Source organism: Castor canadensis, chromosome 9 (genome assembly GCF_047511655.1).
Source record: "Castor canadensis chromosome 9, mCasCan1.hap1v2, whole genome shotgun sequence".
Taxonomy (NCBI): Eukaryota; Metazoa; Chordata; class Mammalia; order Rodentia; family Castoridae; genus Castor; species Castor canadensis.
The window spans coordinates 57031935-57056424 of record NC_133394.1 but is presented as its reverse complement, the minus strand read 5'-3'; the positions used below and the strand labels follow the sequence as shown (position 1 = coordinate 57056424).

At 34.6% G+C, this 24490-nt stretch overlaps 1 protein-coding gene and 1 pseudogene across 4 annotated transcripts in view; one reads left to right on the top strand and one right to left on the bottom strand.

Annotated features, from left to right (window-relative positions):
• Positions 1–24490, bottom strand: part of Afg2a (AFG2 AAA ATPase homolog A) — a 314577-nt gene that overhangs the window by 178454 nt on the left and 111633 nt on the right. The window lies entirely within an intron of this gene.
• Positions 12978–14912, top strand: LOC109691978 (F-box/WD repeat-containing protein 2 pseudogene; annotated as a pseudogene).

Sequence of the window (24490 nt, the reverse complement as noted above, 5' to 3'; positions counted from 1 at the left end):
CCATTTCTTTAATAGTTTCCTAGTTGACACAGTAAGGAGATAGCAGAGAGAGTTGAGATCTAGACTTATTGCTACTAGAACATATCCTCCCATATGGTCTTGATACCACTATTCTGCCTCTAACTGGCAATGGACTTCTACTCTCCTGTCTTATGTTAAAGGCAACATAAGCAATTATCAGTACACTGTCAAGGAGAGAAAACTGCTGAGTTAGAGAACTCTTCTTCTGGTTACCACTCTTGGTCTGGGGCCCAGGGTTTTCTTCCACATCCTAAGTGGGGAGGTAGGTTAAGATAGATCACCTTTAGGGAGTATTTCAAATACAGTATTTCCTGATTCTAAAATTGAGCAAATTTTCTGCCTTTCACTTCTCTTTTCTGGTAATGCAATGGTTTACTCTGAAATTATTTATTAGACTCTTTAGTGCTTACACAATTAGTACTGGCATTCTGAGAATTTGTGCACTAGTAGGAGCAACCACAGTTTAAACAAGTTCAAACCCCAAGTTATGGATATTTTAAATTTCTATTTTTGCTTTTATTATGGAAAGCACTGATTGATCTAGGACCTAAGGCTAAGATTCCTAATATGGGAATCTGTAAACATCATACTCAAACAATAGTGTTTCTGGATGCTATTGGAACAATTAATGTTTTTTCAAAACAGAAATCCTGATTATTCTCTAACTTAACAGGAACATTTCTTTTAGTAAAATAAAGAGGCAGCAAAGTCTTTTGTGTTGACATTTATCACATGTGTTAAAAATATTCTAGACATTACAATTGCACTGCAAAAACAAGTATGTTGTTGGGCTGGGATGTAGCTCGGTGGTACAGCGCTTGCCTAGCATGCGTGAGACCCTGGTTCGATCCCAGCACCAAAAACAGAAACACACACACACACACACACACACACACACACACACACACACACAAAACACAGATATGCTGGACACTGCTAGACCATGACCCTTCTAACCTGCTCTGAAATATTGCTATTAATCATTAAGAATAATCTACATGTAACATCCAAAAAGAAAAAACAAAAGGATTAAAAATGCCATGTAAAATATATTAAAATGAAATTATTTTAAATTAGTTAAAAAATTAATAGTCCATTTATTAGTCATTATTCCACTTTCAAATATCTACATTATTCTTTAAGTCAGGATCCCAAATGGATATACCTCACTGAGGATTCCCTCATCTATAGAATGAGAAAATACTTGCTAGAAACTTTTTGGCAAGGTTCAATGAGATAATATACACCACATGTACAATGAACTCTCAAGAAACTGTACTCATATTCTTCATTTTGTTATGATTATTGTTGTTTGGAAATTCTTAAAGTCAATGTCTTTATAGTCAAACAGAACTGGTATTTAATCAATCTACTACTAAGTATTAAATTTGTGAAGCTTACTACTCTAAGCTTTAGATTCCTCTCTTGTAAAAGAAGATGATGTAAAGTGCTTAACACATTAGTGGATTGAAATTTATGTGAATTATTTCCTATGATTAGGTATGCACTATTATCAGTTGCTCATTTTGTCAGACAGAGATTTTCATTTGAAGAGCTCCTTATGTTATTTATCACATTGAATGAAGAAAATGCAGCCATCTGTAAGGCTCCTGCATTTCTTTTCTCAATGTTAAAGTTCCTCTTCCCCAATTTATTCCAGCTTCATTGTCTTTAGAGGACTGGGCAACTGAGTAAAAGAGCTGGTACTTTTATGCAAGCTCTGTTGGTGTGGTAAAATTAAAATTATAAAAAAAAATAAGTATGTCGGGGGGAATAAGAAAAACAGTAATAATTTACTAATCTCTAAAAATTAACTTTATGCAAGACATTGGCACTAGAAATAATAGAAGAATGAATCTCTGCCTTTGAGCTTCCACTTAAGGATAAACAAAGGATAAAAAGCAATGTATAGCCATACACATGAAATATGAAGGAGATCCTCTAAAAATATGTTCTACAAAAGATGAAAAGAGAAAATGAATTATTCAGGGCAGAGAAAATGTTTGCTTTTATTGCATTGTCTGAACTATTTCAACTTTTCTATAGGTCCATCTACTGATGTAAAAAACCAAAACTGACAGATTTTTCAAAATTACATACTAAAAGTACAAGGACATTCAAAACTAATCATAAACTAGTATGGTCAGTTTCTTCAAATAATCAAGAACCAGATTCCCAAAGGGTCTGAAAGTCTTATATCAAAGGTTCTATGTGTTGTTATTTTTATTGCAATAAAGCTTTCTTTTATTTAAGCAACTGACTGTAAAAACAAGTATTTTTTTCTCCTTATTGAGAGAAATGTTTCTACTTTTAATCGTATCTAACACTTAAGACAGGTTAAAGAAAGAAAATAATCCCTTAGATTGAACTTTGATCACAAGACAAAAGTGAGTGCACACAAGGGAGATAGGAGGATAGGTAAGACACCTAAAAAAATTAGCTAACATTTGTTGCCCTCAACGCAGAGAAACTAAAGCAGATACCTTAAAAGCAACTGAGGCCAACAGGAGAAGGGGACCAGGAACTAGAGAAAAGGTTAGATCAAAAAGAATTAACCTAGAAGGTAACACACATGCACAGGAAATTAATGTGAGTCAACTCCCTGTATAGCTATCCTTATTTCAACTAGCAAAAACCCTCGTTTCTTCCTATTATTGCTTATACTCTCTCTTCAACAAAATCAGGGATAAGGGCAAAATAGTTTCTGCAGGGTAAGGAGGGGGAGAAGGAGGGTGTGGGGTGGGTGGTAAGGGAGGGGGTGGGGGCGGGGGGAGAAATGACCCAAGCATTGTATGCACATATGAATAATAAAAAAATAAAAATTAAAAAAAAGAAAATAATCCCTTATAATTAAGGAGCTTTAAAATTACTGCACCATTTGTAACAGTTCCTCTTATAGGCATCTTCCTTTTTCAAAATAAATCTGGGATTTCTCTGGATATTAAGTTATTTATTGGCTTCCCTTGCATCTTGCACCCAGTGCAGAACACAGTATATAAAATTAAAATCTGTCCCAAATCATAACAGAACAAAAGCCAGGGAAAACATAGTTCCCTGACTGTGTTACTTATAGCATAAAAATAAACTGAATTAGATAATTTATACAGCTTACTCTGACATTAATTGAATTTTGCTGGGCAAGACAAAAAAAGAACATTAAAAGTGAAACAAAAGATATAGGGAGTTAGACAATTATGAGAATTAGTTCTTTCCAAAATTTCCATCATGTCAACAGTCAGCATAATAAAATCAAAATGGTAACAGTAGTTCCTAGAACAAGAAAAACTGTCAATCTCACAGGCCTAGATTACCCTTCTGCTGGTTTATTGCCTGCCTCATGGCTAGATGCTTAATAATTTCTGTCCCTTAGACTTTGTATCTGTGGGAAGGGGATAATTGCCACATACTAACTTCATAATATGTCCTGGCAAATTAGAGAAATGGCCTGACCTTACTAAAAGGAAGAACTCTCTTAAATTATTCTACAGAGTAACAAAAAACAGCATGGTACTGGCAACAAACAGAGACAAGCAGATCAATGGAATAGAACAGAAGATCAGAGATAAGCTCACACAGCTACAGTCATCTGATTTTCAACAGAGGTGCAAAAAACAAACCTTGGAAAAAAGAGAGCCACTTCAAAAAACTGTGTTGAAACAGGGCACTGTTGGTACACACCTGTAATCCTAGCTACTTGAGAGGGTGACATCTGGAAGTCAGTTGAGGAAAATAGTTTGAGAACCACCCCCCTGCCCCACCGCCCCATCTCCAAAATAACCAGAGCAAAATTAACTGGAGATATGGCTCAAGCAATAGAGCGCCTAAACCCCTCTTCCATCTCCCGCCACTAAAAATGGTGTTGGAAATACTGGATACCAACAAGTAGAAGACTGAATCTAAACTCCTCTCTCTCATCCCGTACAAAAACTAATTCAAAATGGATTAAAGATCTGAATGTAAGACCTAAAAATCTGAAACTACTAGGGTAAAATACAAGGGGAAACACCTGAAGATACAGACTTAGGTAATGCCTGTGAAAAGAACTCCAACTGCTCAGGAAAAAAGAACAAGAATTGACAAATAGGACTACATCAAATTAAAATGTTTCTCCACATCAAAAGAAACAATTACCAGAATCAAAAGATAGTCTACAGAATGAGAGAAAATCTTGGTCAGCTATTCATTGGATAAGGGATGAGTATCCAGAATATATAAAGAAACTCGGCCAAAACATGAAAAGAACAATCCAATTAAAAAAAGGACAAGTTAATTAAACAGACAGCTCTCAAAAGAAGTACAAGAGGCCACTAAATACATGAAGAAATGTTCAACATCTCCAGCCATAAAGGAAATGCAAATAAAAACTACACTGAGATTCCATCTCACCCGAGTCAGATTGGCCATCATCAAGAAAACAAACAAAAAATGTAAGCAAGGATGGTTTGGGGGGAGGAACCTCTGTATACTGTCAGTGGCAATGTAAGTTGGTGTAGTCACTGTGAAATTAGTATGGAGGTTATCCAAAAACTAAAATGATCCTTCATAGTGCTCTTGGGCAGACATCCAGAAGAATGTAAGTTTCCATATAGCAGTGATAACTGCACATGCATATTTATAGCAGCACTATTCACAATACCTAAACTAAGAAGTCAGCTTAATGTCATCATGGATGAATGAATACAGAAATGTGCAAAAAATACAAATGGAGTATTATTCAGTCATAAAGAAGAATGAAATTATGTAGTCTGCAGGAAAATACGTAGAATTGGAAATCATCTTGTTAAGTGAAATAAGCAAGTCTGAGAAAGATAAACATCACATGGTGTCTCTCATATGCAGAATCCAGACCTTAAAGAAAAAGGAATGACACCCACAGTTCTCTTGTGGGCTTGGAATAGCCTGTATTTTAACAAGATTCCTAGATAATTAGTGTGCACACAAAATTTGAGAAATGCCTACCTGGGGAATGGTTGAAATATACAGTATAATCTAAAGAAAAGGACAGACAGGATAAAGATTAATGGTTATTTCAATGAATGAAGACCACCCATAATCATTTGTATAATCTTTGAATTCAGTTCAGAGTCATTTTTGTCTTTTGTCAAAGTGTTGATTTTTTCATTTTTCCAGAGGCAAAATATTTCTAATGATCCTTGTTATTGACACACTTTATTATAAACAATATTAAAGTCCATAATGCAAAAACCAGACCAGCTGCATATTAGTAAGTAGGATATTGTCAGTGGACTATTATAAAAATTATGACTCTAATCAGTACATAACTTTTCAGAATTATTGTTGCATTTAGCTTTTATAGCATTATAAGATGGCAGAATTAGGTATCTTGTGCTAATTGACATGTAGAAGTAAAACTATCAGATTCATCAAAACTTCCCATGTCATTTTGCAAATAAATTTTGTTTCAATGATTTAAAATTCAGTTACATATTCCTGTCTTTTAACAAATAAAAGCTTTTGATAACTTTATTTTAGCTCAATTAATTCTTCCTTTGCAAGTTCAGAACACTTTTTATTGGACTTGCAATATGGACATATATTCAATCACATGTACATGTTCTTATGAATAGGCTAGGGAGAACCAGACCTTCATTTTCCCTAGGAATTTCCATATGCATATTTAGGTGTATAAAACACTTTGTAGGAAGAAACTGAAAACACATTTTATGTTTCAGTAAAATGGAGGCATTGTTTGGGGGTGGGAACTAGTAGAAGGCAGGAGGGTGAAAGGAGAGGGCGAAACTTGTTAAAATTGTTTTTAAAAGGGGGAAAGGAAGATGAGAAAGAATAATAGAGAGGGTGATTTTGATCAAAGTACATTATATTCCTAAATGGAAATATCACAATAAAATCTCTTTGTACAGTAATATAGGCCACTTAAAAAATGAGGAAAAAAGAAAGGAGTCTCTTTAAAGAGGTGCAAAATAGGTCCCAATTCAATTCCTGAGAAGACACAAATTTATAAAATTGCACTTTCTTCAATGCAGCCGATTAAATTAAGTAACATGAAGGAGAAGATTTTTTTTTTGTTGTTTTCAAAGCACTTTGAACATATTTATTGTTAAAATCAATACTGGCTGGTTTAGGAATTAAAAAAGGCATAAGATTCAATAATAAAACATTCTCAAAACCTGAATATTCATATAATTAGTTGTTATGACTAAGACCAATATTTTCTTAAGTCTTATTAGCTTTAATTTTCACCAGAGTATACAAAAGAACTGTGGAATTAATTATAACTCTCAAAATCCATAAATCCTTACATATCTACTATTGCAGAATAAATCTGCTGCACATTTATGCTGTGCTGGTGAACAATTTTATGGCAGACGTACAGGTACTTATACCTCTCTCAACAACTACCAAAAACTTTAGCCATTAGTGTTCACAACATTACAAGCTGAGGCCAGCCAAGTATTCTGAAAAAAAGCATGCTTACAGAAAATAAGTTATCTACCGGCCTTGAAGGGAAGGATCATTTATTTCATTTGAATGAACACTTCATTGCCCAACATTCACTGAGTTTTTCTTGATTAATCATGGAAATGAAACCTAGTGGTAGAGTGCAGGCTAGCAAGAGTTAGGTCCTGAGTTCAATCCCCAGTACTGCAAATAAGTAAATACCTTAAACAATACATCCTACACAGAACTCTTTATCTTTCCAAAATATGTATTTTTGTTTCTCCCTCCCCAATGAAACATACCATTATCTCTTCAATTGGTTCTAAAGACTAAGATCGAATACATAATATCCATGGCCAAATGCAAAATAAAGATGTGAGGAAAAATTACTAAGAATTTCATAATGGTGACAACAACATTAAGGCAACAGAAGCCCTGAGTTAATTGCATAGGTTGTATGCCCTGTCAAAACAGAACCATGTCTATCACTTAACCAACCACCACGTTTTGCATATTCTACTTCTAATACAAAAATCCAAAGTCCAAAATACTCCAAAATTTGAACCTTTTAAAAAAAATCACTGATGTCAATTTATTAAAACAGTTGACTTAGGCATCTGCAATGGTAACTTCAACCTCAACTTCTGGCTCAATACTAATAGAAAGTAATCTGTTTAACAATCTCAGAAGGACTGTGAGTAAATGAGTCATTTGTGGTTTCCCATCTGGAACTGATCCCGTATCTCAGAACCTTCACCACAAGGTGTGTTTCTTGTAGTGATTCTCAAAGTCTTAATAGGCATGAAAACCTACCAAGGTCCCTGTCCTTTGCTCCTCTGATCAAGTCAGCACAAACGTTCTCCAGAGACTTCACTTTGCTGTGGGTGAGGGTGATTCGAATTCAGTGAATCACCACCTTTGGTTCCACAGGTGTTTTTCCAGTATCTTTAGCAGCCATGACTGAGATGTGGCTTCCTTACTGACTTGTTCCTCAGTGAGAGTGAAGAGGGTGACAGTTGAAGCCTCAGAACACACCTGTTCTTTGGGACACTTTCCATCACCTGGTGAGCTCTACATCTAAGAGACTTAGCGGGCCCAGGATACTGGGCACAGGTTCTCAAGAAAACCCATCTGGGGACACTGGGGAGTCAGGAAGAGGAGCTAATGGAACAGAGCTCCACTGCAACCACAACTGCACCTCCCTCAGAAAGAAAAATCTGAAACTTTTGAACAATGATATAATGCCACAAGTAGAAAATTCCACACCTGACTTCACGTGACAGGTTGCAGTCAAAACACAAGCACATTGCATAAAATTACTTTCAGGCTATCTATGTGTATGGGATGCATATGAAACATAAATGAATTGTACTTTTATACATCTCATTATGTATATGCAAGCATTCCAAAATCTGAAAAATGTTTGAAATGTAAAACACTTCTGGTTTTAAGCATTTAGGATAAGGGATGCTTACCCACCCCACTTTTACCATTCCCTAATTAGGGCCATCAACTCACCTCCTAGACAGCTGAAAAATCAATCTTAACCAACAGAACACCACTGTCCATGTTCTTATTACAACTAGTGGATAATAAGTCATGATCTAATTATGTCCCTCTCTGGTTAAAAGCCTTAAACTAATGGTTATTGTTACTCCTAAGAAAGAATAAAGATTCTTTGTTGTGGCATTCAAAGCCTCATATGATTACATCAATTATTAGTTCTTCAACACCACTTTTGCCATTTTCAACTTTCCTTCTATGCCCCAGACACATGAAACTACAAATGTATTATATGTTATCTTCATTTTAGGCCTTTCCACATAATGCTATTCTTTTCCTAAAATATTCTTTTCCTTTTCCTGCCATCACTTTTAGCCCTCTTTGTAGGCTCATTCTAAGGACCTTTTCCTTTATTCAAATTTTGTCTTAGCATTCTCCTTACTCTACTCTCTTCCTCTAGGTTCTCTGTACTCTCTCAATCACAGAATTAATCATATTATATTGTAGTTCCTTGTTTGTCTGCAAGGCCCCCAAAATTATAGGAACCATTAGAAGATATTCTAATCTCTCTAGTTAGTATTCTGGAACAGCACTTGATAAAATACGTAAAAAGGCCCCAAATAACTATTTGTCTTCACCAGAATTCATATTCTAACCATTATACATCAAGTACTTAAGATCCAAACAATCAATAAAAATCTTAAAACTGCCATGCAAATACAGCACCTCAATGATATTTCTGGTATGCTAAAAACAGATACTAAGAATGTCATCATTAACAGTTTCTTATAAAATGATTTCTAATGCCACTCATAATGAAATTGCTACTAAGACACCATGGAATGTTTCCATGAAAGATGTTGTTAAATATCTTCAATCATTAAAAATCCCTAAAGCTGCAAATATGTTTTTTATCAAGCAAATTATAATTTGTAAGCAAGAAACATTCTTGTTTGATTCTATTGTGCTTGATTGTAAAAGGTCAAGTAAGCTGAGATGACAAATATCTCTTACTATAGGAGTATAAACTTAGATTACTTCAGGTTAATGAAAAGGATTACATTGCAACTGACTACGGTTCAGTGCATAGAATTAGACTGATTACTCAACTTCCCACTGACTAGCCATCAATAAACTTTCTGAGTGGCTTTGAATCCACTGCCAGCAACTCCCTAAGTTATGTTGCAACACTATTATACTAGCTAGGATTCTTTTAAGGCTATCAAAAATCACTAACTTCTAGAAAGACTATCCAAATGAACAAGGATAACATTCCATGCAGACACATTTACTAGGTGCAAGAGTTTGGACAAGTTACTTAATCTCTCTAAGCTTATCCTTATCTGAAAAATAGAATGAAAATATGTACTTTAATTGCTTAATTGTGCAGATGAAATGAGATAGTATCCTCAAACTACTTAGCCTGGCACACAGAAAATAACTTTAAAAATCAGAAATGAATGTAAAATTATGTGTGTTTTTATTCTTTTCTAACTACTCAGACTTTCCATAACTTCTTTGTAATATGTACTATATCAAACAATCAGTACTAGGCATGATAAGCTTTCTCCCAGTCATAAATTTTCAGACAAAATCACTCATTCACTCATTCATTCATTCACTCTCTTGTGGGAAAGCCCCCTAGTACTAGAGAAAGTCTGAGCTAAGATTCAAGCTGAAAAAAAAAAAAATACAGTTCCTACAAAGTAACTGTAGTCTGTTTCTAGTGAGATTTGACTTTCTAAAGTACACAAAAAGGGGGAAAGTAGATTTGTTTTCTAAAGTCCTTTTAGGTTAAAGAAAGAAAACAAGAAGTTTGTGCCTACTTCTAGATGAAGCCAGGCTTTATATTCAAAAGCGTTTTTATTTTCTCCTGTACTTAATGGAATTTTACAATCCTTTTATTTCTTTCATCCTATGAGATATGCAAGGCTCAGAATTCTACTCTTCATGCTTCCAAATATTAGATTACAATAACTTTCCTACAATATAAATTTATTCACATTTTGTCTTTATTTTCCCCAAATAATACTTGAACCATGCTTTCTTTAAACTCTTATTTTTCCAAGCAGTAACAAAATGAATGAAGTTCTTATTTCTAATGTTCTTAGTTCTAATGTTTATTTTTGGACTTAATAGCAAAATGAAGATAATGTACTTATTTTTGAAATGGGGAATGATCCTAGAAAAAAAGATGAAAAGCTTTAAATCTTCATCATGTTTGAGTTCAGCATTTCACCACAATTCTATCAGTTATATGCAGATGTTGATCAAAGATTAGGACAGAAGATATAGCAGGCATTTCAGTAAGTACATAGTGCGTTTACACACACACACACACAAACACACTATGTGTGTATGTAAAGCTAATCATGTAAAAGGGGAAGAATTAACAATGGAAAGAAAGGGGAAATGGAAAAGAGAGAGAGAACAAACTTGTTGCTAGGTCAATATTGAATCATTAAAAGACTAAGAACTCAAGAGAAAGGAATATATTTTGTGGACACTGAATGGCAGGGTCCTTAAATTCTCAGTCTCTATTTCTAGCTTAATACTTTCTAATCTTTTCCTCTTCAAACAGACTCCTATCAATCCAGGCCAATTTAAAAACAAAAAAGGTGGGCTGAGAGTAGAGCACCTGCCTAGCAAGCATGAGGTCCTCATTTCAAACCCTAGACCACTAAAAATAAAAAAGTTTAGTCTCTAAGTTTTAGTAATCAGAAAAAAAATATTTAGTAACCAAAAAAAAAAAAAATGTCAGATTCCTGACAATGGTCAGTATAACATTGTCGCTACTGAAGGTAGGGAGTTGCTGGCAATGGATTTAAAGGTACTGAAAAAGTTTAATGATGGCTATTCATTTGAGCAATCAATCTAATTCCATGCACTGAAAGTAAAATCAATTGTAACGTAGTCCTTTTCATTGACCTGAAACCTTTCTGACTATATATTCCTAGTCATTATCCTCTCAGCTTACTTTGGGTGACAATCAATTCATCAATGATCAACTGTATATACATATGTTAATTATGTATGCCTGTGTCAATTCCATGAGATCTCAGAAAATTCTAGGTAGAAGGTCATAGACATCACATTAACTACTACATTTTAAGAGAAAAAGATATTGACAGGTCTCTCAATGGAATATAATTAATGTGTAACTCATTAATAGAGATTGCTAAAAAGTGGCTGAAATATTCTGTATATCAAGAGGAAAATTTTCAATAACAGAACTGAAAGGAGGGGGAAATACAAGAAAACTGAAAGTACAAGTTAAAATTTGTAAACATATGCTAAAGTTAGGTATTTATCTGCGATATTGTGATTATTTTCTTCTTGAGAAAAATAACAGCAATAACTACTGTGTTTCAAGGACTCTGTAACAGACTGCAAGCTAAAGGATTTATATGAATTACTTCATATAACTCCCCAACATTTATGCAAAGGAGGCTTTCCTATTCTATAGATAGTAAACAAAGCCTTGTATAACAAGAAAAAGGCAAATTAGAATTCAAATCTAGCTTCAAATGCTTTAAAACCCATTTATACTACAGATTACTTTTATGAGAAAACCAACATTAAGCCACCTTATATTGTGTAACAACGTTCTTTTCATGACTCTCACCTGTTGGGAGATTAACATTGAGAAAGTATCTAAAGAACTACCATTTTCCTAAATGAACGGCTATGAAAATGAAGACTTGGCAATTTGATTCAGCATATTTCAACCTGGAGATTTATGGCTTTGACACTGCATTGCAAGAAATGAGACCCCCCCCCACCCCATCCAATCATCATCATAGGAAGTTATGACATGGAACAGATAGGGAACACCAACTCAATAAATGAACCTAACCTATCATCCTATATTAATAATTTAAAAGACCATTTGCATAATTTCCTGTTCTGATGTTCGACTGCAAATAAAGGAAACCAGAATTTTAAAAACAAAATTCATTAAATCATGTACAACAAACATTCCCAACAACTGTAACCAAAAGCAGATTCAATTTTAAAAATAATAACATAAGGGTGGTTAACAAAAGACAACCTCACTTAGTCATCCTCTTTAATTACCAGTCACTTTACTCAAGGGCCATGTCTGTTACACAGGTTTGTTTGTGTAACAGAAACTGAAGAAAGTACATATAGTACAGTATTTCTTTTCTTGAATGAGTTACCAAAATGGTACCTCTTATGAGCTATGGTATGCCATAGAAAAGTGTAAATGCCTTCACCTACCAATGGCCTGTCAGTTTATATTGGCTTATTCCTGGGGGCCCTATGAGAACCTGGCCAATCCACCTTTGATTTACCAGTGTTCTAGGTCAACACAGGTTTGACAATGGGGTTACTGATTCGACATACAAATCTTTCACATGTTGATGGCAATGGACAAGTTATTTTATGATGTGTGTGTGGGAAATGTGAGTTCTCCAACTTTGGCCTTACTTCCACTAGATATTTAGCTCTCTGTGGACAAACTTAAACCACCTGTTTTATTTTGGAAATCTATTCCTCTCCTATGGCTGAAAAGCAGTGAATCTTATTTTAAAAACAAGGAAAGTTTATATTAAATAAAAGGCTTATAAAGTGTTAATTGTTAAATGATTCGGAAAATTAGCAGCCATTCTACAAGATAAAAACGTTCCCAAATTGCTACTATTGCTACACCTAGTACAGTTTTCTGTAGTATATAAAATGCAACACAAGTTTTGACTTAAATAAGGGTTAAAAGTTCACTTCAGTGAGGCTGCGGACCAGGAGCAGCGGCCACAGGTCCAGGCGCCATGGCTGCTGAGCTGACCCGGCTGCTGCGAGGCTCTGGTGGCCCGAGCGCGCCTAGTCGGTGTGAGCCCAGCGCAAGGTCCTGGGCCCCGGGGCGCTCGCTCAGGTCAGTGCCGCGCGGAACACAGCTCCGGGAGTCAGGGACCTGGGGCTGAGGAATCTGTGGGTGTTCTTAGGCATAGGACAGTTAAAGTCTTGAGATTCCTGTCTCCTAGTGCCTCCCTTTTCTTAGCTGCAAAATGAGTTAAAGGTAAATATTTCCATAATCTTATGGAGAGAAAGGACTTTGAGACATGGCTTGATAACATTTCTGTTACATTTCTTTCTCTGACGGACTTGGAGAAAAATGAAACTCTGGATCACCTGATTAGTCTGAGTGGGGCAGTCCAGCTCAGGCACCCCTCCAATAACCTGGAGACTCTCCTCAAGTGGGACTTCCTCAAACTCCTTTCCTTGGAGCTCAGTTTTTGTTAAAATGGCTCAATCCTCAGACTTTACTCACGTGCTGCCTCGTCTCTAAACAGTGGAATAAGATGGTAAGTGCCTGCACAGAGGTGTGGCAGACTGCCTGTAAAAATTTGGGCTGGCAGATAGATGATTCTGTTCAGGACGCTTTGCACTGGAAGAAGGTTTATTTGAAGCTATTTTGAGAATGAAGCAACTGGAGGACCATGAAGCCTTTGAGACCTCATCATTAATTGGACACAGTGCCAGAGTATATGCACTTTACTACAATGATGACTTCTCTGTACAGGGTCAGATGACTTGTCTGTGAAGCTGTGGGATGTGAACACAGGGCAGTGTGTTTACGGCATCCAGACCCACACTTGCGCAACAGTGAAGTTTGATGAGCAGAAGCTTGTGACGGGTTCCTTTGATAACACTGTGGCCTGCTGGGAATGGAGCTCCGGAGCCAGGACCCAGCACTTCCGAGGGCACAGGGGGGTTGGTGTTTAGCGTGGACTACAATGATGAACTGGATATCTTGGTGAGCGGTTCTGCAGACTTCACTGTGAAAGTATGAGCTTTATCTGCTGGGACATGCCTGAACACACTCACTGGGCACACAGAATGGGTCACCAAGGTGGTTTTGCAGAGGTGCAAAGTCAAGTCTCTCTTGCACAGTCCTGGAGACTATATCCTCTTTAAGTGTGGACAAATATGAGATCAAGATTTGGCCAACTGGGAGAGAAATCAACTGCAAGTGCTTAAAGACATTGTCTGTCTCTGAGGACAGAAGTATTTGCCTGCAGCCAAGACTTCATTTTGACGACAAATACACTGTCTGTAGTTCAGCACTTGGTCTCTACCAGTGGGACTTTGCCAGTTATGATATTCTCAGGGTCATCAAGACTCCTGAGATAGCAAACTTGGCCTTGCTTGGCTTTGGAGAAGTCTTTGCTCTGCTGTTTGACAACCACTACCTGTACATCATGGACTTGTGGACAGAGAGCCTGATAAGCTGCTGGCCTCTGCCAGAGTACAGGAAATCAAAGAGAGGCTCCAGCTTCCTGGCAGGCGAAGCATCCTGGCTGAATGGACTGGACGGGCACAATGACATGGGCTTGGTCTTTGCCACCAGCATGCTTGACCACAGTATTCACCTAGTGTTGTGGAAGGAGCATGGCTGATGCCACAAGCCACAACCGCTGATTGACTTTGGGTGCCAGGGCTGCGGGTTTTGGGTGCAACCTTGTGGCAGCTAACTGCATGAACCAAAGTTCTCACCTAATGGTATTGTCACGCAGTGCACAATCATTTATCTATGTTTGCCAGGGGCCAGGGTTTGGGGCGGGGGAGGGTTTGTTTTATTGAAATACAGTTGCAGCATGCTAATGGGGTACACCGTTGACTTCATTTGTATTTATGTTGGTCCGTATAAGAGGATGCATTTTGGATTCATCTTTCTTGAGTGGAATATTGGTTTTAACTAAAGGAGGCTAAATGATTAATTAATCTGCTAATTGGTTGCCTATAAAATCATATTGAATCTGTTATTAAAGCTTTTTACCATAGCCTTTTTCCATTTAAAAAAAAAAGTTCACTTCATTGTGGTTATTCATTTCTTCATAATGATTTAAGTATCTGCTACATCAATCCAGGTGTTGCTTGGAATGTACTGAGTATCTTAATTTTGTAATATGAAAATTATGTTGGCAGTGAATTATATACTTTACTGCTACATTTGTTAAACTTTTACCTCTGACTTTTCTGAATCACAATCTGTCAGATGAATCAAGCTTTAACCTTCAAATGTTAGTGCAGATTTTCCCAAAATCATTAAAATCTATCTGGTTCAGGAGTAGGGATTGTGGTGAAGATAAGAGATTATTGAGCTTAAAGCTAAAATAACAAACACAGGCTAGTTAAAGGAAGTCTGTTCACAATTATTTCATCACTAGTTTTAATAAATCTGAGTACTAGTTCATTAGGAATGATACAATGATTACTAGAGAAACAGGAAAGGGAATGCAAAGAGAAAGTTGCCAAATTCAAAGGCTTTTCAGATAGTTTCACTTTATATTCCCAGAAATCATTTATTTCACAAGTATCAAGTTTTTATTTGTTTAATATCTGCAACATCTGTTTATTTTCCTATAAGAAAAACACTATAATTTAAATTGTAGAAGAAACAGACAGTTCTTAAAATTCCAAAGTTATGCTTGTAAACACTATGGCTAATAGGAACATTTCGGTTGATAATATGGATATTTCCATTTCAATGGTAAGGTGTGGATTTGATAAAAATTAGAGTTGATTTATAAAACATTTCCTTGCTCAGATTTGCAGTCCATAGGTAATGTAATATTCTGTAGCACATAAAATGAAACATAAGTTTTGACTTAAAAGATAAATATATATTTCTAAGTTTGAATCTATTCAACTCAATTATCCTAGGAAAAACAGAAATTTTAACTTTTTAAAAATTAACTTTCCTTAATACCTTAATAGTGTGGTTTTCAGTCTATGAGTTGTAGAATCCAATGCTTGGGGATGTACACAAATACCGAGTATTATCTAAAAGCATAAATAAATATGCTTTGTACATGCTATTATTTTGCAAATGCATGTGTTTGCTACTTTGACTACAAAATAGCAAATTATTTTGCAGTGTTGCACATTAGTATTTTTTCCATAAAGCATTTTTTCAACTATATCGAGAAAATTTAACTCCAATTACATGAGTATCACAAATTGTTTTGATGCCAAAACTATTTTCACAAACTCAAAAACAGTTAAAAATTGTCAGAAAAAATTTAAGAGCTATTTTAAGAAGCACTGGAGATGGTTTAAGCATGAGACAATCAACTGTACTTTCACAACAAAATTTTGAAGTCATATACTTTTCTTTTAGTTTGTTATTGTTTTGAGACAGTGTCTCACTGTATAACCCAAGCCAGCCTCTAACTTACAGTCTTTTCCCCTTAACCACCCTAGTGCAAAGAATATAGACTCATGCTACCATACCCAACTCTAGAATCCATGTTTAAACAAACAAGGGTTTTGTCATAAAATTTACAAGTGTCTAAAGAAAAATTAGGCAGTAGCACTGTGGCCAAATGTGCAAATACTGCAGACAGACTACCAGAGTAAAATTCTAGCCTTGCCCATTATTAGTCGTATGATCTGAGGCAATTAAACCTCTGCGCCACAGTTTTTTCCTCTGTATCAATAACCTCATATTGAATTTAGAAAATATCCCAAGAAGGAAGACAGGGACCTAAAGGTATTTCCTACATTATAAACTGTAGGCTGAAATTGAAACAAAACAAGACAAATGGTTAAAAGGTGGACAATAGAGAGCACAAAAAATAAGCCAAGAAAAGAGGGGCCCAAGAACAACTTAAGTGGCCTTCCGTGGCAGACACCAAGGCGTCATCATATGTCTTTCTTCCTATTGTTTCTACATGATGTTTAAAAGGTGTCTATACTTTATTTCAAGTGACAAAATATTAATTATAAGTAGACTCTGAAAAGTTAGGTATGAATATCATAATTGCTAAAGCAACTAATAAGCACAAAGAAACATAAAAACGCTAACTGATGAATTAGAATGAAGTAATGAAAAATTTTCTTCACATTCAAAAGAAGGGAAAGAAAGGAAAAGAGTAAAAAACAGAGGGGCAAACAGAAATGGTATCAGAGAGCAATAATAAAAATTAGCATCTGCTATGATCATTACAATTAAACTAATAGCCAAAGCCACCAAGATATCTGGAAAATTCCAAATATTTGGAAATTAGGCAATATGTTTTTAAACGATCCATTGGTCAAATAGGAAGTTGCAGAAAATACTTGAACTAAATGAAAATTAAATGGAAAAAAGAATTTCTGAAATGTGGCTAAAGTAATACTTAGAGGGAAATCTATAGCATTTGAAATCAGGTGTCCAATTAGTACTCTAAGTATCATACAAACTAAGAATAATAAAAGCAAAACACACACAAAAGAAGCAGAAAGAAATATAAAATCCATAAAATTGAAAACAACAAAGTATTACAGAAAAATCAATGAAACCACAGTATGGTCCCTGAAAAGACCAAAACTGATCCATGAAAAAGGAGAGATGAAACAAGCTGCAAATATCAGGAAGGAAAGAGGAGATACACCACAGACCCTGATACTAAAAGATAACAATACTGGGTATAAGTTTAACAAATTAAATGGAATAGCCAAAACTCTCTGAAAAACACAAAATTAAAAAGCTTATTTAATTAAAAATAAGAGAACCAAAATCATCCACTATCTATTAAAAGTATTAAACTCAAATTCTAACAGAGAAAACTCCAGACCCAGATGGTATCAAGTGGACAATTCTACCAAGCATTCAAGGAAGAAATAATCCTAATTTTACAAAGTCTCTTCTAAAAAATAGAAAAAAGAATACTACTGTCTCAATTTATTAAGCATGTATTATTGATAGAAAACAAAAGAAGGTATAGTTAAAAATAATTATACATATTCTTTATGAAAATTGATAGAAAAATCTTCAACAAAATATAACCAATATACCAATATTGGTATATATGTATACATATATACACTTACTTACATGAAATGATTAAGTACATTTTATCCTGAGAATAAAAGACTAATTTAACCTTTCAAAATCAATCAATATAATCCAAGATTTTAACAGTCTAAAAAGGAAAAACTCCATGATCATATTGATAGTGGTAAAAAAAATGCACTTGACAAAATTTAAAATCCATTCATGATTCAAAACTCTCAGCATTCTAGGAACACTCATGCTGTTAAATGTTAAATGGTTTCTATAAAAAGTCTAAGCTACCATCATACTTAATGGTGAAACACTGAAGATTTCTCCCAAAGATCAGGAATAAAAGAGCGATGCCCACTCTCACCACCTCTGTTTAACATGTTACTAGAAGTCTTGGCCAGTGCAAAAATCCAAAAAATAAAAATAAAATAATAAAAAGTATGCAAACTGGAATGACAGAAAAAACTGCATTCATTCAATCATATTTCTACATACTAACACTAGACAACTGAAACCAAAACAGAAATAAACAATAGCATATATAATAACCTCAATAAGTAATTACTTAGGTATAAATAAATTATGTACAGTGCCTCTATGCTAGAAAGTATATAACACTGAAATAGAAGAACACTTAAGTAAATGGACAATGTTCATGACTGGATACTATTAAACTGTAATAATAAGTTCTTATCTGGGCACAGTGGCTCATGCCTAGAATCTCAACTACAGGTGGGAGGGGAACAGGGGATAAAGAAGACTGAGAAGATAGTAGTTCAAGTCCAGCCCTGGAAAAAAGTTCCCAAGACCCCATCTCAACATTTTTATTGGAAAAGCTGGGTTGTGGTGATGCACCCCTGTCATCCTAGTTACACGGGAAGTGTAAATAGGAGAACTGAGGCCCAGGCTAGCCTGGGCATACAAGTGAGACCTTATCTTAAAATAACCAGAGAGAAAGGTCTGGGAGCTCAGGTGATAAGAGCATCTGTCTAGAAAGCATAAGGCCCCGAGTTCAAACCCCAGTACCATCAAAAAAAAAAAAAAACTCCTCAAATTGATCTATATATTTAAAATAAACCCAAATAAAAATTTCACTTGGATTATTAAGTTATCAACAACTTAACCCTAAATTTTACATGGAAAGGGAAATGGACTAGAATAGCTCATGCTTTGAAAATGAAGAACAAAGTTGAAGGAAAACATTATACCTTTTACTGCCAAATATAAAGTTTCGATAATTATGATAGTATAATTTGACAAAAGGACAGACAACTCCCATCTAGGGGAAAAAAAACCAAAAACCAAAACACCTGACAATAACAAGTGCTGGCAAGTACACAGCGCACCTGAAATTCTCATCTATTGTTCATGGGAGTGAAATAAAAAGTTAATGGGAAAGCAATATAGCAGTTTCTTCAGTCCCATTCCTAGTACTATCTGAGATGAAAACTTATGTTTACATAAAAACCTATCCATAAACATTTACTTGTAGAAAAATTTTCATAGCATAACCGGAAACAACCCACAATGTCCTTCAACAGGTACATGGATAAATAAATTGTGTTACATTCATGCAGTGGAATACCACCCCACAATAAAAATGGAATGGACTAATGATATGCACAGCAACATAGATAAATCTCAAAAAGATGTTAAGTAAAAGAGGGCACTCCCAAAATATTATAAATTATATTAAAATTTACATGACATTTCAACTATGGGTTGGTGGAAAGAAGGTAGCAGCATAAAGTAATTTTTTGGTGTAAATAAAAATAAGTCATTATATTTTGCAATTACACCAGTGGTTAAACAATTCAATGATTTGTCAAAACTCACAGAATTTAGAGTTACCATCTTTGTAACCTTGGTCAAGTTTCTTAACCTATGTCTCAGTTTCTCATGAGTAAAGTCAAATATGGCTATTTACCTCTTAAGATAAAGATTAAATAACTTTATATGCTCCCCCCACGTACTCACACACATGTATCATATCACTTTAAAATACTTCAGTTGCCTTTGACACATCTAAGTGGATGGCTAGTTGAAGAGGTCAGAGCAAAGTCTGGCTCAAAAAAGTTCAGGATCATGGCTGATAACTAAAGTGATTGATACGTATGAGATTGAGTTTGTCCATGGACAGAGAAGAAAGAAAAGGTGCACTAGTGCCTGTCCTTGATTAATGGCAACATTATTGGCAAGGCAAAGAGGAAAAAATTTGTGAGAAGTCAAGAAGTAACAGAGATATAGAACAAAAATGAGGCAGTTATTGTATCAATGCAAAACAAAGAGGAAGTAGACAATGACAGTGAATACTGCTAACAGATAATGGCAGAGATTACTAGGTATTTTATTCCTTTAGTAATAACACTGAATTCGAACTGTGTACCAAGCCATTCAAAAACTGGAATATATTTAAATGTATTTATTTTACAGCTTCTTTTATAGGTGAATAATGATCTTGCAGGTAAAATCAGCCAACAGAATATAGTGTATTTGTAGCTTACGGCCATAAAGGGAGGAATGAGCACTCTATCATTTTATTTTCTCATTCCTGTTGATGTGAGTGAGAATGTAGTTTGTGTGATAGTGGTCTACAAATAGCACAGAAGCAAAAGAAGGAATGTGACGTACTGATACTGTGGAATCATTATGTTAGTAGCTTAAATTATTCTCTTTAAAAAACTTAATCAGCAGGTCTTGGTGATGTAATGCGAGCTACTCAGGAGGCAGAAAGCAGGAGGATCATTGTTTGAGACAAACCCATAAAAAAGTTATCAAAACACTATCCCATAATAAAAACCTAAAAACAAAAAAAAAACCCAAAAGGGTTGGGGCCTTGGCTTAAGTACTAGAGTGCTTGCTAGCAAGCATGAGACTCTGGAGTCAGTCCCCACTAATGCCAAAAAAAAAAAAATCAAAGCTGTAGTAGACTTAGTATTTCAGAATTCTTCATGGCAGACTTACGAGAATGGCCATTTTTGTGTAAGTACTGCGTACTGCACTCTAACCAACTGCGCCACTGGAGCCATAGCTCAACATATTTTTAAGCAAACATATAAACAAAGTGTGTAAGATGACATATAAATTAATAGCATTAGAATTACCTGGTCATAAAGAGTATATAGTAATTTTCTAAAGTAAGTAAGCTATCAACAAATATTTTAAATCTTGGATTTGGACATTCTTACAGATCATTTTCCATTTTACTGAAAAAAATTTTTTTATTGAGACTGGTGTTGCTGTGCAGCCCAGGCGAACCTCAAACTCACGATCCCCCTGCATCAGTCACGAGTGCTGGAATGGCATATGTGGATCAACACGCTGATAATTTTGCTGGGTTTTAGAATGAGGGTTGAAGTACAGAAATAATTAGGTATATTAAAGATGGAAATTAGTTAGGATGAAGAAAAGGAACCACTGACCTAGAAATTAGACACAGGTCTAATCTATGAAGTCTATTTTGATAATTACTTATGGATCTAACCTTAGCCATACTTTTTCAGTTATTAATCAGAAACTTCAGTGCAATTTTAAGTGAATTACTAGCTATTATAATTAAGCATGTAAAAATCCATTTGACTAAAGTTGTATAATTCAATTTTTATAAATTAATGACTCAATAAAAAACCTTTCCAATCTAACTTTTGAAAATATAATCTGGTTCTAAAAACAATCTTTATACAACCATTTCTGCAACTAAAAGTTTGAGAAGGTAATAGGTGATACCGCATCTTTAAAGTTCAGAATTATCAAAAGCCTGATTCAAGTACTAAAAAAGTTTATGCTAAGAGAACAAAAAGAAATAATTACTAAATCTGTTTTTGTTTATCCCATATTGTTTCTGTGAACAATTTCCAGCAAACTACCAGGAAGATGCTTCTTTTTCAAAAACAATGGATTTTTTTTTCTGAAATAAATGCATGCAAAGTTAATAAACAGAAGGAAAAGTAAATACAGAGCTGTCATTTTAAAATTACATTCTTAAAAGGTTTAGGGGTATCATTTGTGGAACAGAAAGAGATTTCCTTCTCAATAGCATTCCAGGACATCACACTTTCCTGCCTACCAGAAGACAAGATTACACTTGTCTGGAATGTCAGTGAAGCATTTATTCAAAGGCAGTTTTTCAGACTCTTCTTATTGTGAATACAAAACAGGAAATACAATAATACCATCAGTATATGTTAAACACTGTTTAGTATAAACTGTGTTTCTACCTCAATAGGTACTAGGCTAGCCTCCAGAAGATAAGGTGAAAGTGAGAACATCTATAAACACATACCACTATTTGTTCACAGCTGACCAGAGGAAAGATTCTGGAAAAAAAAACTACATTCTAGTTAGTGTTATACTATGACCTCTAATAAAAACTCTTCCCAAATGCACAAGAAAAAAATAAAGATATTCTATAAAAGTGATTATTTTTGCATTAAAAAGTAGCATAATCTATAAGTGAATTTAAAAGAAACGTGCTTCTGAGGCAGAAAAAAACAAATTTCTATGCAAAGTTGGCCACCCATCAAAAAATCAAAACAACAAACCCACCAAATAATGCATTTTAAGTTCTAAAAAGTCAATTTTCTCTTTTTCATTTAATAAGAAAACAAAACTGTTTACTTTCCATAGCTAAACATATTTAATATAATTCCATAAACCTACCAACTGAAGAACTGTGACACATTCATGTGCAAATGGATTATAAAGTATAGCAAGTGTCCTAAGTAGAATAAGTATTACAGAAACAAAATTTTAATTTTCAATTAGCTAGTAAAATGAACTTTGGTTTGACTGCCATCTGCTGATATGAAATTTTTAGAGCTACAAAAGTTTACTTGCAAAAACTGTAATAATATCATTTAAAAATAATTTTGTGTACTCATTATTGACTCCCTGAGAACACTAAGATTGACATGTTTAATAATACTTAATATTAAAAATATTTATATAACATTAAATATTTAAATCTTTGTTTTATTTTCATTCAATGGGAAAACATCCATAGAACACCTGTACCTGAGAGTTAATGAAAATGGTTTGATCTTTCTGACCTCAAGATGCAAGTAATGACATGGGTAGGGAAAAATCTGCAAAAGATGAACTATCACAGAAAATCAAGAACTAAACTAAGTGGTACAAAAGTAAGCTACAGAAAAGAGACTGATAAAGCAGAATTAGTAAGAATTAAAAACCAAAAATAAAAATTCTAAAAAAAAATTTCATGCAAAAGGTTAAGACTGAGCAACAGCTAAGGAAAAAGTAAAGAGAATGTATGTAGATGAATGGAGAGGAAATAAAATAATCACAAAAAAGCCTGGAGGAAATAATAAACTTAGCATGCTCAGAATACATAACTACCAGAAGACATAACTATTCCGGTAAATGAGCAAATAAGGGTGGTGGTGGCAACTTTTGTAAACTCAAACAGGCAGAGTGAAGAGCGAGACTTGATGAGGTGTTCCTGCCACTCCTAAATGGATTAATATTGATTTCTTTTAGAAATACCGACTTTCTTTTAGAAAGAAAGAGTACCATGAGATAAAGTGAAGATAAAAATGGAGGAGGAAGAGATTGGTGTCAGAGAAACCACAAATAAAGAAGACAAAAGAAATGGAGATACATTTTTTATTTCTTTTATCATTTTTTACATTTACTTATATGTGTATACATTGTTTGTGCCACCTTCCCCTCCTTCTGACCTCCCCCACCTAATCAAAAAACAAAACCAGTGAATCCTATAGGATTCAGAAGGTACAGAACTTCATGGTGTAGGTAGTCAGCAGGACTGAATTTTTAAAATTCAAGACGAGAAAAGATACCATTTAACACTGGTACCTTTGCAAGTTCACTTTTAATACAGTTGTATAGTCAGAAAAACTGAAAAATTTAAAAGTGACATAACACTACAGAAACTAAGTATTTCATAAAAAATTTCAAAACTGACCCACTAATGACCTTGCTTCCTACACATAAAAAGATAAAAGATAATCTTTATAAATTCTGTTCATGTGAAGACATCTGGAATCAAGCATGCAATTCAGGAGTAGATCATGTGTATACATACACACTAGGTAAAAGTATATGTAATAGTACAAAGTCACGAAAAAGTTGTATGTCTGCTAGTGATTGTTCTGAAATCAATAAAACCTCAGTGAAATAATAATTTGTGAATTTTATATTATAATTTCATTGCACAAAGAGTTTCTGTCAAAAATAGTATAATACTTGAAGTTAGATATTAATTCATTCACTTATAGGGCAAATCATGTGGGATATTTCTAGCCCATGGTCACCATATTATATCACTATAATGTCGATTTTTAAAAACTAAACACTATAATAAATAAGTTTCCTCTTAAAATTTGCATTCATGAAATAATGAAATGTCAGGAGATACATAGGTCCAATAAGGCAATGCTTATTGCAGAGTGTACCAGTTGTTTCAGGGTAAGGTCTATTTTTCTCCATGAGTAAATATTCCAAATATCACAATAAAATTGATGCCTCTGATACTTCCTAGAAAATGATTAGAGATTATCCAGAATCATAAGAATTTACACAAGGCTGTGGGATTTGACTCACTCAATTAAAACAGTGTCTTTGGACAAGAGGTTGCAGAACAAAATACCTTGAATCTAGAAGCTATAACAATCCCCACTAGAACTGGGGATGGAACTGGGTGATGGCTTAAGTAATGGATTACCTGCCTAGCAAGCAGAAGCCCTAATGCTTTAAGTTCAAACCCTAGCTCTGCCACCC